This window comes from Trematomus bernacchii, unplaced genomic scaffold (genome assembly GCF_902827165.1).
Source record: "Trematomus bernacchii unplaced genomic scaffold, fTreBer1.1, whole genome shotgun sequence".
NCBI classification, from domain to species: Eukaryota; Metazoa; Chordata; class Actinopteri; order Perciformes; family Nototheniidae; genus Trematomus; species Trematomus bernacchii.
In genome coordinates this window covers 4,565,963-4,579,275 of record NW_022987851.1, presented here as the reverse complement: position 1 = coordinate 4,579,275, position 13,313 = coordinate 4,565,963, and the positions used below count along the sequence as shown (strand labels likewise).

The 13,313-nt window shown below is 43.6% G+C and overlaps 1 protein-coding gene across 1 annotated transcript in view; it reads right to left on the bottom strand.

Moving 5' to 3' along the window:
* si:ch211-137a8.4 (neurofilament medium polypeptide) overlaps window positions 1–8,365 on the bottom strand; it is a 31,130-nt gene extending 22,765 nt beyond the window's left edge. Inside the window, exon 1 of the mRNA XM_034113344.1 lies at window positions 8,140–8,365. The gene's annotated coding sequence lies outside the window, so the exon portion shown is untranslated. The remainder of the gene's footprint in view (window positions 1–8,139) is intronic.
* Window positions 8,366–13,313: the final 4,948 nt, after the last annotated feature.

Below are 13,313 nucleotides of genomic sequence, written 5' to 3'. Positions count from 1 at the left end.
ATGACAACCCTGGTTATAAAACTCCAAAATGACATGTTAACAGCAAATCAGCATTACAATATGAATTCAGATAATTTGGGGCCATCAGATGCCTCAGTGCTCAACTTTTCATGTCCAGAGCCCTAAACTCTCACCCAGATGAGGCGTTCTCTTGTTCCTACCAATGACCCAACAGCTCATCCACCTTCATCACACTATAGGCATTCCTCACAACAAGCCCGCAGTTTAAAGGGACATTCTCTGTTTTCTGTTTTCCCCTCCCTGTCCATAGTGGCATCATTATAAGAGCCTATTATGGCGGTACAGAGGCCAACTCACAGACTAAATGCCTTGTTTCTGTCCACCATGGGAGCCTTCTATAGAGCCGCAACTCCCTCCTTCAACAGAGAGGCCCCTTCATTACGCTGCCCCCTCCTCCCCCTCCTCCTCTCATCCTCCTCACTCTCTTCTCCCTCAGACACAGACAAGCCTTTATCTGCCCATCATGTGCTCGCTCTCTCTTTCTCTTTTTTCTCCAGCCTGACCCTGTTTTCCACAGCGAACAGGCATGCCGGTTAGGATTTGGGGATGGGGGGGGGGCTGGGACTCACACACATGCAGAGTGGGAGGGAAAAGGCTGATTTGGAAAGCCAGCTAAATATTTTATCCATGGCCACGCTATCTGTCTGTGTAGCTTAATACCGATTTGATGTTATCTCCTAAGTCCTTCCAGCAGAGGTTTTCTATTTTCTGATCAAATAATCTCTTCATATCTGCTGGGAAATATCTAAACAGTGCACCATGTCATCTTGCTGTCTTTTTTATCCCCTGTTTAGATGTTGGACTGTACATCAGCCAACGAAGCAAACAACCACCATTATGAAGTTGAATCAACAATGAAGCTGCACCAAGCTACTATTGTCAATATCAAATAATCTGTTCATTATTATACTTGTTAAGACATTCACCATCTGGTCTAAAAAAAACATCCGAAAACCTCCATCCCATATTCCCAAGTCCCAATGGACATAATTAAATAACTTGTTTTGTGCGACAAACACCCAGAAACTCAGTTTAGAATCATGTAAAACAGAAAGAATCAGAAAACTCTCCAATTCTAAAAACTACAACCAATGGGTGTTGGCTAATCTGCTCAATTGAAGTTTGGACTACCAATTGATGTTAGAGTTCAAACACAAATCAGTCAATTGGTGAACTCATGGTGTCTACAGTAATCAAGTGCATCTCCATAGGACAGTATAACTCAAGCTCAGAAAAAGCCAATGGAAAGGAAAGAGTTTTCCAAAAACCAAAGAAAAAGTGGTGTTCGCCCTCCACAACAGCTGTTCCATGATGTTCCAAAATCCTAAGGCTTTTCCAAAATATGATCTCTCCAACCCTGTAAAAAAGCTTCAGCAGGCCAGTTATTGAAATAATAAGTCAATCTGAATTACAGAAAAATGTGTACCAAAATCGTTTTGGACATATCAGTTCAATGCCACGGGAAAGGACTTCATTGAGTAATAGAACAATCTTAACATTTATAGGTGTTTTGTTCCAGCCCATTCATTACAAATCCTATAAAATTACAAACATTCTAAAACATGTTCTACACCTTTCAGGCATCTGATGGGTTTCCCTTACCATTTTCTTACAGAATGAAAACCAACCTGCAAAAAGAGCTCCTGGAGCTGCATGAACAGTGACAGTGTATTGAAGACTTCACACCACAGTATCTGCCTTCACCGCTCAACCATGGCATATGCATTTGACAATGGCTTACATAACTCAAGCTGATTTCCCCCCTTAATGAAAAAACTCTAACCCCTAGATTCCACCGGGTCCGTCTGCGCCGCGGTTTTGGTCCAACCTCCTCCAGCGTCATAACCCACCGGGCGCGTTTCAGAAGCGGAGCGTCTTGCGTGCCGTCTCGTAGTTTTTGTTGATTTGGGCATATTTCCTGGACAGGATACTTTGTGCAGACAAAGTTAATAATAATTGTAATATTCCAGTTATAAACGACATGAATCAAAGATGTGTTGCTGTATTTTAGTGGTAAAAAAATGCATTCATCATCATAATTATTCTATATATATAATTTACACAGTGCCTGTAAACCGGAGGAGAACGCTGGCATTTCTCCTCCTACTTGAAAGACTACGGAGGGATAGGGTCTGCAAAATTAGTTTATTTTGGGGATTGACTGGATGCTCTGACCGGTCCACTTCCTGCCCGGCGCTATGCAACGCCTCGCGTCGTGTCAAAAATAGACTTGCATCCTATTTTTAGCGGAGCCCAGCGCCAAGACGCTTCTGGGGCGCTTCTAGCCGTAACGCGGCGTGTCTGGTGGAATAGCACCCATTGACTAGAGTGGCCGCGATCGCTGTGAACACCGCGGACCCGGTGGAATCTAGGGGTAACAGATGCTGTGCAGAATGATCGTCAGCCATCCAAACATGGGTGATTCGGAGTTAATAGGCCAAACAAAGATCACATCAGCTAACACTATAAACTGTTATTACATTTAATGAAAGAAAAACATTAACCTTGGGGGTAAACCCAGAGGTGCGACTTCTCTCTGCAACAGCGTGTTAAGGTCCTTACACACCGAGCCGATTTTCGGCGTCGATAGATGTCGGGCCAAAGAAATCACTCTGATTGGCTGTTCAGCTTAGCGAATCAGTGCATGAGAAGCGAAACGGAAGTGAGGGACCCAAACAAACTATTAAGAAGGCAAATCTGAGATTTCATTTAACTCCAGCTCTCGACAAAGGTTCGGGAAAGCCCCATGAGCTTCTCGCTGTAGAGTGAAAATGGAACGCACACGCTATTTGTTGTTTGTTTATATCACGCAGTCTGTTCTTCTTTTCTCGGTGTATCACGCAGTCTGTCTTCCGGTTGTTGCCTCTTTTGAATGACGAATACACACTACCGCCGCCTGCTGGTAAGGAGAGTTATTGCCACTCACGCATGCGCAGTTCGTACGTGCAACTTGGCCGTCGGCTGAAGTCTTTGCGGTGTGTTCCAGTGCGAAACATGGCCAAGAAGCAGGAGGCGACGTGAGCCGGCGTTCGGGACGTGTTCTTTGGTGTCAGTTTGGTGTGTAAGGAGCTTTAAATCAGTGTGACTTGGCTCCTCTAGCAACTTCATTGATCGGGGGAAAAGGCAAAAGAGGCCATGCGAAGGAAACCTTTACATTCCAGTAAAACCCTGCACGGGTAATGAAGTGAATCGTCTGCTGCAGGCTGCCTTTATATACTGCACCGAATTGAAAAACCCTCATGATGTGCATGTGACCAGGGGAAAATGCAGCTGTACATTACTGAACAATTTTCTCCTTGTCTTGCCACTGCGGTTGCCATGTTGGCTTTCTAAATAACCGTTTTTTCCTCCATCTGCTCGGCAGATTTTTGCTGTTTGCTGGCGTTCACGTGGCGGACCGTGAATGCCCCCCACCCCCTATTTCACCCACCTTATCAGATCCTTTAGTTTGTCAACTAACCTCTAACATGTCTCCTATATTTTCCCTCCAGTTTCTCCTCTTTTTCCAATCTGCCTCCAATCCCCACTGAAAAACTGGACGATGACTTTAATTACATTGACTATGTCAACAAAATTCACATAATTGCATCAAGTTAATTGAAAGCAATAATATTAAGTTTAAATAACTGATATTAATGTTATTTCTTTCAACTAACATAATAGAGTTATGGGGAATCTCTTGACATAATACATTTCAGTTTTTTCAGTGCTCCATCTATGTCCCTTTACTCTCTTTAAGGCCCCGGCTCCACGAGGACAAATACGGCAAAACGCATCGGAGTAACGCAAATGCAACCGCAAAAAACCTTCCGTCCCCACGCAATATACACCGGATTGTGTCAAGCTCCACGAGACGGCTCCGTTTACATCCAAACGCTGGAAAAGCTGCAGTACATATGCCGAACCTGTACGTGGCGCTGTAACTTCCTCCACAAAAGCAGCAACTTCCTCCACAAAAGCAGCGAAGAAGAATGGTTGTCATGGCTGCACTTCTGTGTATTCTCCGGTCAGCGTGTGTTAAAGTTTAAATCTTCCGGACAAAATTATAAAAGTGCCGGTCAAAGGTCTTCATTGAGCTTTAAAACAAATGAATAACGACGATATAATGATATATAATCATCAAATACACGGAGCCTGTCTCTTTTTCCTCTCTTCTGACAGCGTCAGTGTCTGTCTCATGCAGCAGCTGATCCTGTAATGAGTGACCCGACAGTAAAAATGAACATATTTATAACTAGTTTAGGTAGTTTGAGAGGTAATTAAAATAGCTAAGGGTGATGATCTGACTTGAAGTGTGTGTTTTGCTCCCGCTGCATCACAGCGGCAGGAGCTGCGTGTCTCCGTCCTGTCAGATTAGACTTCACTCGCGTTTATGTCCATATCGAGATAAAGATAAATAATCTGAATTCAAGGAGGAGCTCCTGTAGATGTTGCACAAAGAACTGTAGCATGGTCAGTAGCGACTGGAGCACGATAGCAACCCTGCGGGGGAGAGGCGGGGCTATGAAAACGAATGACCGTATAGGCGACTCCACGGCCCCGTTGGACCCCCCAGAGCGCTCCGTTCCCAGATCTATCCACCTTTGGACCCGTTGTCGTTTGCGGGTCTGTTTCTACGTTTCCCTTACGGCGTCGTCGAGCTTAGAGGGCTATACGCATGAGAAATATGCGGATTCAACCCGTTTTCGTCCTCGTGGAGCCGGGGCCTAAGCCCCCTTCTCCTCTTTCCTTATCTCTCCTGTCCCTTCTCTGTCTTAACCCATTTCTCTGTCCCTATATACTTTTCTTCACTCGTGTTCTTATCTTCTTTTATCTGCCGTTTGAATGTATTCTCCTCCACCCACCCCCTATTGATTATTTTTCTTCTTCCTGCTCGTGTTATTTCCTGTCTTCTTAAACTCTTGTTTTATGTCCCCTTCTCAAGATGTTCCCCTTGCTGTCCTATTCTTACTCCTCTATATCAGTCCTTATTTTACTCTCCATCAATGTCTCTTCTTGTTTTAACTAATAATTTCTCCCTTTCCTCCGTTCACTTATCAACCTTCCTCCCCCTTTACTGTTTTTATTTCCTGTCAACTACACTATTATCCTCCTGCTCATTTCCTTTAATTTGTCTCCTTTCCTACCCTTAACCTCTTTGTTTATATCCTGATTATATCTCCTTATTACTGTCTATTGGCATTTTCCATTTCTTTTATCCTTTAGTTTGTCCTACATTCCTCCCATTCTCAATCTTTCTTTCTTTGTCGTACCATCCATCCTTTGCTCATCTTTTCTGCTCTACGGTCATGTTCATCTTTATATTATCTTCTTCTCCTCTGCTTTTTACATCACACTCTTCTCTCCTTAATCTGTCCATCTTCAATTATCACCCTTTAACCATTTTTTTTTAAATTGGCTTGTCCTCATTGTTTTATACAATTATTTGAACTGCAAAATCTTTAATGTAATGATTGAATTGATTTATATTTTGTTGTGTATGTGTGTACAGGGATATATTTGTCCTGTCTCCTCTCGGTCTGTTTGCTGGTCCCTTTTTAATAACACTACTTTAGCCGCCCCTATTCTAGCACTACATACACAGTTGTGCACAGATATATAAGGATTTAATAATGTATATAACTCCTCCTGTGCACACCGAAAGGTGAAGGCTGCTGTATAAACAGATAGTAAAGTAATATTTTCCTGACAAATAATAGATGATGGCAAGACACTAAAAGCCAAAACATGTTTTTTCATTTACTGGTAGATGAAGGGATGTCCAAAATATCCAACTAATTGGCAACAAAATTAAGAGTATGCTACTGAATTAGGGCAGGAAAGATTCATACCAATTTCCTCTGTGGTGTTTCCCATTAAAAGACAATTTAAGTGACTTTATATCTGTTTACAAGTACATTTCTGATTGGGCGATTTTGAATGCTAAAAAAAACCCAGTTTCCTTCATTTTTGTCTTCTTTGCTCACCATCCTCCAATCCATCTTGGATGTATACTTTTTTTTACTTGTCTCACTTTTAATTCACCGCCTCCCATTTATTTCAGTTCTCCCTTTAAAACTCCCCCGTCATTCTTCCTCTACTGTAATTTCTTCCCATTTATTTCCTTCTTTTGTTATGCTAAAAGAAGGCTGCTAGAGAGCGCAAGACCAATCACAGCCACGAGCTCTTCTTCTTCTGTGTGTTTATCCGTTAAAAGCCCCAATAGCGCGTGTTCACGTGGACAAGAAACCTATTCTGATGAGAAGGAGGGAGGGAGGCGCGTTCACGAGGCTGAGGGGGAGGAGGGGAGGAAGCTAGTCAGCCATCCAGCCGCGCGCATGCTCGAGACAGCAGGTGCCCGAGCCCCAATGATGTGCCGAGCCCCCGTTAGAGAAAAGGAAAAAAAACTAATTTGCATTGCTAATAGGCTCCTCGGAGCCTCCTCCCCCTCCATTTTGGGGACAAAAAAGCTTCTAATATGGCGACATGTTTTTATTCCCCCCTTCCTACAAGCCATGAAAAAATATATTCCTGGGTAAAATGTATTTTAAGAATACAGCATTAAAAAAAAATCAAATATAAAAAACATGAAAGATTAAGAAGGTCACCAGACTTCACAGGATGGACCCACACTTTAGATACTGTAGCAATGTGTTACTAAGTAAAATAGTGACTTTTCATATGGAAATGTTTGTGAGGAGGTACATTCGGGTTAATGGGCCGATGTAAAGTGTTTCCCAACAGATTTACACAGGGAACAATAGAGAGTGAGTGTGACGCCATGGGGAGAAAGAATGCAATATGGGCATTGCAAAGAGCACCAAATGGTCAATTCATAAGCCAATCGACAGGGATGTTCATAATCAATGGTGATAAAAGAGTAGCCAGAAAGGGTTCATGGAGGGCTTCGACATCAACAACAACAACAACAGGGAGAGGGGCTCACACCGAATTCCTCATTGAGCAAAACAAGTGAAGCGCCAAATTCCCAACAAGCAGCCCCCTTGTCTATTGTGGGGGAAGAAGGGGAGAGAAAAAGGCTTCTCTACTCCTGCCTTCAAACAATCTCAGAGAGAATAAACTATATCCGTTAATAAAAACAACATTAATTGTATCGAAGGGTCTAAAAATAATCACGTTTCCCTGCTTTCTCCACGTTGACCTCGTTTACACACATGGACGCCAGGCAGTGATTATGATGTGATTCTGTCTGTCGCCATGTGCGAGCGCCTTTATACGCGCAAAATGGTAGAGACCCTCGCACCCCCAACCACCGTCTCTCTCTGCGCGCGCATTGTGTAATATTCTCAGGTTTTTATTGCACTGTTTATGTAATTTTTTATGACCAAAACCATAAAGACTCAATCACAGTTACATGCATCTTTGGATTTTTGTGCAGTTTTTTTCTCCAGACGCTGGAAACACATACATGCACATGTAGACACCCACACACGTGAACAGATGACACGCTCGCATGTCAGATGCACAGATTTCACATTGGACTGTATATGCCTGCCTACAACAAACGCCCCATAAATTGAAATATGGTAGAAATATAGACCGGCTTTACATCCCCAACGCTCCCTGTTGAGCCGCACATGGACACTATAAAATATAAGGAAGATTTGTGCGTGTTTTGCTCAATAAAAAGGAAAATCCGGCGCACAAAAACACACCAACAAGACACCCAGATTGGTGCCAGACTGTGTGATTAATCTGCTGGGCTTGATTTCATGTGAATGACTTTATCACAAAATGAACATATTTCTAATTTATTTTTGGAGAACAGTTTTTGCCACCGCGCGCAGCTTCATTGTCCCCCTCCGCCACTTTCCGTCTCCTCGACCCGCCGACCACGCCAAAATAAGCCCCTCGTGCGTCCCCGGTCAGTGTAACCACACCGCTCCTACTACTACTACTACTAATACTACCGAGTTAATGTGTCCGTTAAAGGCTAATTACCCGCCGGCTAATCGCCATTAGACGCATTCCCGCGACTTGTAGCCTCAAACTGCACCCACAGCTGTTCATTGAAAGATGTGAGAAGCACAATAAATAAATCAGAGGCAGATATGATTGCAAACAGCAGCAGGGACATGATAAAAGCCGGGAAAAGGTAAATAAATGAGCCAAACAAACCTCCTTCCGTGCGCGTAAATCCGTTTCCAAGCGCGTGGAGAAAAGGGTAATAAGCTTGTTGTGTTGCACGGGCTCAATCCTACCAGCCTCTCTCTCTCTCTCCGTCTGTGCCTATGTCTCTCTCCCTGTCTGTCTCTCTCGCTCCCTAGCGCGTCTCAGTCTCTCTCCCCCCCTTCTTTCATTCTCAATGTCTCACTCTCTTTCTCTCTCTCTCCTTCTCAGCCAATAGTGTGAGGGATGGAATTGGCGCGAGAGGTCTTGTAGCAGGACGTTGGCAGGTTCCGAACGCGCGCGCCGCACACACACACGCGTGTAATCACATGCACGGACGCACAAGGACCCCTTCTATCACCCCCCTATGGTTGCCCCTAGCAACTATAAGAGCGACCCCGCCCCTTGCCTTGCTGTACCCCCCACCAACCTACATTTCATCCCCCAGTTAAGGACGGTTTAGGGAAAAATTATCTAGTCGCGGGTTAATTTGGTCGCCAGCCGCTAGAACATGATGCGCGCAAGCTTTTCATAGATTGCGAGAGACAGAAAGAGGGAGAAAGAGAGAGAGTCTGGGCGCCAACAGCTTACAACTCTCCCCATGGTGGCTGGTCCATTCACGTTTCAGGCATTGTATTGTACCAGTGTGTGTGTGTGTGTGTGTGTGTGTGTGTGTGTGTGTGTGTGTGTGCGTGTGTGTGTGTGTGTGTGTGTGTGTGTGTGTGTGTGTGTGTGTGTGTGTGTGTGTGTGTGAGGAGAACAATGGGGGCAAAGCAGCAAGAAGAGGGGGGCAATGGGGAGGGGAGGGGTAAGGAGCCCCCCCCCCTTCTTTTAAAATCAACCATTCAGAGTGAACTGGAAGAAGATGGAGACAGAAGGACTGCGTTCACACTGAGCAGGCTACATTTGAAAGTGCACATGTTGCCTGCACGTCGCTGCGCTGCGCTCACTTTGCACTACAGCATTGTTCCATCTGCTTTCGAGCGCCCACTGAAAGCGATTCAGCAGCAGAGCGTCTTCATGCATGCGGTTGTTATGAGCTGCTATGATGTCATTTTTTGGTCGCTTTTTTCACAGCCCAGTATCTTCTATGCAGAACCAACACTCAGGTTGATGGGTCTGACTTTCATGCAGGAGACCAGAGATTCCTGTCACAGATCAGCCACATTCTCCTTCACCAAACTTAACTAGTTGTGAACTATGGCTTATTTGCTATGACCAAAATTGTATTCCTGACCTATCCTCTTTAGTTATCATTTTGAAAGAAATATCATTGAACTATGGTGTGGCAGAATTGTCCAATAGTGACATGGGTGCTGTACTCAAGGACACCAGAACTGACACTAATGTGCTGTTTACACAATAACGCAAACGGTTGTATCCGTTACTTTTCTCTTTCATTTAGCCCGTTCGTTCACACGAGGCCGTAACCTAAACACGGAAAACGGACCCCGCAAACGATAACGGGTCCCAAGGTGGATAGATCTGCAACCGGAACGCTCTGGGGGGCCAAACGGCTCCGTGTGTACGCCCTATACGATAATTTCCTGATAACGATGAGCCATAGCCCCACTTCTCCCCACCTCTGCTGCTCACTGCTGTAGCATGGTCAGTAGCTACTGTCAGTAGCTACAGATGTTAGTGCACAATCTACAGCTCGACCATGCTACAGATCAGATGTTAGTGCAAAATCTACAGCTCCTCTACCACAACCATCAGCAACAAGTGGACATGGAGAATTACATGAACTACATGTTGCTAAATCCTTTTGAAAACGAATTTGGTGCGTAAACGCAAACGTTCCCGTGTAAATGGGGTCTAAACCAGTAAAAAACTGTATACACACTTGCGATGAAAGGAAGAACATACAAACCATAGCTTGGTGTGAATGGGGACGGGGAGGGGAGACAACTGTTAAGGCTGTGAAAAATGTCAAATTAGAAATAAGTCAAGTTATTGGTTGCCTTTGCCGAAGGACGCTTCGCATCCAAACAGTAAGGATGAGAACATATAAAGCACACATTACACAGGTAGTTCAGTGACATCCAAGCAGTATGGCGTGGACCCGTATAGAAAAATCCACAGTTTATTTTCAACTGAGACCGAGGGCGCGTTCACACCAGTCCTGGTAAGGGTAGTTGAATTGAACCCTGGAGCGTTTCCTCCCTTTTGTCACATTAACTGTGGGGTTTATTTGGGAGTTTGTCCTTGTGAAGGTCTAAGGTCAGAGGGTGTCGTATTATGTACAAACTGTAAAGCCCCCTGAGACAAATGTGAAATTTGGGATATTCGGCTATATAAATAAACTTTGATTGATTGATTGAATGTTAACACCGGACAAACTGTAGCGCAGATCAAACTACTCACTCTGGTTCGCCGCCACAAAGGAATCGTTTTGTCAAGTGAACTCTTGAGCAGATAATTTTGGGTGTGAAAACCAGTCAAACCAATCAAAGAAAATGTTCCATTTATGTGTAACTACTAGGGCTGTCAAGTTAAAAAAAAATTAACGCCACTAATTATTTTAACGCGATTAACGCATGTGTATTTTTTGTCCTCGGCCGCCGTAGTTTCAGAGCGCATCGAGTTTAAAATACCATCTACAAGCTGATGCTGACAGCCCCGCTCCTGCTGCCCGCTTGTGGCAGACCACACTTCCACGCTCACCGGCAGGCCCGGACTGGCCATCGGGGGGACCGGGAGGGTGTGTGTATGTGTGGCGCGAGCGAAGCACACCTTACGTGTTGTTGTTAGCATCTGGTGCTAGCTAGCTGAGCTAACGGATATAAGGAGCTGTTTCAATGAAAACAGAGGAGCGACATTTCGCCGACAACTGCGCCGAGCACTTGACTTTATGTAGGTAGCCAGACAGCACACTCAGCACGGATAGTGCCGCAACACAGCTCATACACACAGGCATATATGCCTTGAGCTGCACATAGCTCCAACGATCACACACACACACACACACACACACACACACACACACACACACCACACACACACACCACACACACACACACACACACACACACACACACACACACACACACACACACACACACACACACACACATACACACACACACACTATTGTATGAGAGAGGTTCTAGGTTGAATTGAGGCGAATATTTGTAATGTTCAGAGGTTGTTGTGTTTAATATTCATGAGAATATTTGTCATTGTTCAAATGATAATAAACAAACATATAAAGCATAGTTGTCCACTCATATGTTGATAAGAGTATTAAAAACTTGAAAAATATCCCTCTAAGGTACATTTAGAACAGATAAAAAATGTGCGATTAATTTGCGATTAATCGCGATTAACTATGGACAATCATGCGATTAATCGCGATTAAATATTTTAATCGACTGACAGCCCTAGTAACTACATTTTTTTCAAAACGGTTTTACCTTCCCTTTTTTTGAAATAGTATCTGATTGCATGTTTGCTTCCACTCTTTCTGATATTTATACTGTCAATGAGACAACAAATGAGACATTAATTAGATAGATAGCACTCCCCAAGATTCACTCTCCTTCGCAATGAGACACATTTGTTGGTAGGAGAGCGGTCATCACCCTGAAGTCCCTCTTCTTAATTTCCTGCTGTTAGGGGACTGTAGGTTGAACTAGTCGTGTATACATAGCTAGCAACTAAATGTGTTAAATCTACCAACTTTATATATCTAAAACTGATCTGATAACCACACTGTGAGGTTCTTGCTGGTTTTACAGCTGAATTAGTTTGCATTTTGCAACTCACTTGTTTTAAATTAAGGACGAAACATTGTTTGCTTGCGGCTGCCCTTTACTAAATCAAATAACTATACATTTCTTACACTGCCCTGTCATTTTATTCTCCTATTGTATAAATGTCAATTTTGTTTAGCCTGTTTCCATTTCCGGTTCTCTTGGCTCTCTACAACAGTTTTTTATTGTATTTTGTCTCAGTGCTTTTGATGTTTGACGTAAAGCACTTTAAACAACACTTTCAGTGATCACAGCGATAGCAAGAGTGGACAAAAAAGATATTCAACCAGCTGAGGCTCTGCAGACCAGACTCTCTGTCTCACACATGTTGTCGACTGCAGACCAAAAGTGGGCAAAGAAGAAGTTGTTTTCCTTTTGAGCTGTTTTAGTGTGGACAGAGGTCTTTCCCTAAAGACACCTGAAAACGAAAGTGTGGAAACAGGAAGTGGAACCTCCAATTCTTAAAAGTCAAGCGAATGCTAGGTTCCTTAATCCTGCTTTCTTACTGACCAACAAGGGGCGATTGACTGGTGGCAAAAGGAAGTCCAATTGCATAAAACCCTGAGAGAAAATTACAGTTCTTAACCTATTTAATACCACATTGAACATTTTCCCAAATGATTTTAATCTAAATTGTAAGTTTCAATTTGTATTCAATATGCTTGATGTTCATTTAAATGATCGTCCCATTAAGTGTAACATATTTGTTAAAACAGCACAATAGTAGTGAGAGGCATTTTTGTAATCCCTTGCAGTCATTTAACCGCTGTTGATGCTTCTTTGAGAAAAGTATCAAACCTTCAACGGCTCCATCAGAGCTGCAAAGTGACCCATAGACCCAGCTGTTCCTGCTCAGAGGACACTTCCTTTGCAGAAAACGGTTAAAAAAATGAAGAGAACATAAAATACTGAGCTGGCTATTAAAAAAATCTCAGATATGTGAGGGTAAGTCAGGCGAGTTTTATAGCATTCTACATTGACTCCATCCTATTAAGAAGTACTGAAAAGAAAAACCTCCAGCTGTAATCGAGGAGTGCTGAGTCAGACTCCTTCTGCTCTACATCACCATTGGAGTGTCTGCAGATCACTCCATGTGCTCACCTAATGAGGCTTAACAACCAGGAGTTCAACAATAACTGTGATATTTAAGAAGTGAAATATTGACATCATGTTAATAAAACACATATGATAACATGTAAGAAATCCAGCACCTCTGAAATCATGTCTGTTTCTTTCCATTCACCCTTTGTACATGCTCCCCCTGACCTCCAACACACACACACACACACACACACCACACACACACACACACACACACACACACACCACACACACACACACACACACACACACACACACACACACACACACACACACACACACACACACACACACACACACACACACACACACACAGGCACAATAGGC